The sequence below is a fragment of the Oncorhynchus nerka genome, linkage group LG20 (genome assembly GCF_034236695.1).
Source record: "Oncorhynchus nerka isolate Pitt River linkage group LG20, Oner_Uvic_2.0, whole genome shotgun sequence".
Lineage (NCBI taxonomy): Eukaryota > Metazoa > Chordata > Actinopteri > Salmoniformes > Salmonidae > Oncorhynchus > Oncorhynchus nerka.
The window spans coordinates 5,832,886-5,835,385 of NC_088415.1; positions in this window are offsets into that span (position 1 = coordinate 5,832,886).

Here is a 2,500-nt window from a genome sequence, read left to right on the forward strand (position 1 = left end):
GTAGTCCCAAGTCCAGGGAGCTACCGTGTCACTCGGTAATTGGACAGGTAATTTCTTTTCATGCTGAGCGACACCCAGTCACCCACTTACTGTCACCTACTTATGCCTGCTGTAGAGATGAGGACTTCTGAAACTGGGTCCAGAGTGATTCTGCCGAAAGACCCCCCTCCGCTCTCCCCATTCCCCGCTCTCCCCTCCTAGGGAGAAGTTGGAGAACAGCAAATTGCACAAGGACCCTGTTGCCACACAACGCATTCTACCAACGTTACACACATACACACACACACACACACACACACACACACACACACACACACACACACACACACACATACACCCACCCACACATACACACACACACACACACACCCAAACACACAGCCCCTTAAACTCTGTACCCTCCCTTTCTTCCATTTGTTGTTTTCTTTCTGACCTGGTCCTGACCTGGTTCTGACCCAGTTCTGACCAGGTTTAATGCCTTTAAACTTTTAATCCCAGCTGGGCTGTTTCTGCTTTTCAGAGCATCTTACTTATTTCAGACTCTATCTTACCCACCATTGTGAACTCTCTCTCTCTCTTACCCACCATAGTGACCTCTCTCTCTCTCTTACCCACCATTGTGACCTCTCTCTCTCTTACCCACCATAGTGACCTCTCTCTCTCTCTCTTACCCACCATAGTGACCTCTCTCTCTTACCCACCATAGTGACCTCTCTCTCTCTCCCACCATTGTGAACTCTCTCTCTCTCTCTTACCCACCATTGTGAACTCTCTCTCTCTCTCTCTCTTACCACCATAGTGACCTCTCTCTCTCTTAACCACCATAGTGACCTCTCTCTTACCCACCATAGTGACCTCTCTCTCTCTCTCTCTCTCTCTCTCTCTCTCTCGAACCCACCATAGTGGCCTCTCTCTTACACACCATAGTGACCTCTCTCTCTCTCTTACCCACCACAGTGACCTCTCTCTTACCCACCATAGTGACCTCTCTCTCTCTCTCTCTCTTGACCCACCATAGTGACCTCTCTCTCTCTCTCTTACCCACCATAGTGACCTCTCTCTCTCTCTCTCTCTCTCTTACCCACCATAGTGACCTCTCTCTCTCTCTATTACCCACTATTGTGACCTCTCTCTCTCTATTACCCACCATAGTGACCTCTCTCTCTCTTAACCACCATAGTGACCTCTCTCTCTTACCACCATAGTGACCTCTCTTACCCACCACAGTGACCTCTCTCTCTCTCTCTTACCCACCATAGTGACCTCTCTCTCTCTCTTACCCACCATAGTGACCTCTCTCTCTCCCTCTCTTACCCACCATAGTGACCTCTCTCACTCTCTCTCTCTCTCTCTCTCTTACCCACCATAGTGACCTCTCTCTCTACCCACCATAGTGACCTCTCTCTCTCTCTTACCCACCATAGTGACTCTCTCTCTCTCTCTCTCTCTCTCTCTCTCTCTCTCTCTCTTACTCATCATAGTGACTTTTCGCTCTCTCTTCTTACCCACCATAGTGACCTCTCTCTCTCTTACCCACCATAGTGACCTCTCTCTCTCTTACCCACCATAGTGACCTCTCTCTCTCTCTTACCCACCATAGTGACCTCTCTCTCTCTCTCTCTCTCTCTCTTACCCACCATAGTGACCTCTCTCTCTCTCTCTTACCCACCACAGTGACCTCTCTCTCTCTTACCCACCATAGTGACCATAGTGATCTCTCTCTCTCTTTACCCACCATAGTGACCTCTCTCTCTCTCTTACCCACCATAGTGACCTCTCTCTCTCTCTCTCTTACCCACCACAGTGACCTCTCTCTCTCTTACCCACCATAGTGACTCTCTCTCTCTCTCTTACCCACCATAGTGACCTCTCTCTCTCTTACCCACCATAGTGACTCTCTCTCTCTCTCTTCCCACCATAGTGACCCACCATAGTGACCTCTCTCTCTCTCTTACCCACCATAGTGACTCTCTCTCTTACCCACCATAGTGACCTCTCTCTCTCTTACCCACCATAGTGACCTCTCTCTCTCTCTCTCTCTACTCCACCATAGTGACCTCTCTCTCTCTCTCTCTCTCTTTACCCACCATAGTGACCTCTCTCTCTCTTACCCACCATAGTGACTCTCTCTCTCTCTCTCTACCCACCATAGTGACCTCTCTCTCTCTCTCTCTTACCCACCATAGTGACCTCTCTCTCTCTCTCTCTCTCTCTCTCTCTCTCTCGAACCCACCATAGTGGCCTCTCTCTTACCCACCATAGTGACCTCTCTCTCTCTCTTACCCACCATAGTGACCTCTCTCTTACCCACCATAGTGACCTCTCTCTCTCTCTCTTACCCACCATAGTGACCTCTCTCCCACCATAGTGACCCCACCATAGTGACCTCTCTCTCTCTCTCTACCCACCATAGTGACCTCTCTCTCTCTCTATTACCCACCATAGTGACCTCTCTCTCTCTTAACCACCATAGTGACCTCTCTCTCTCTTACCCACCACA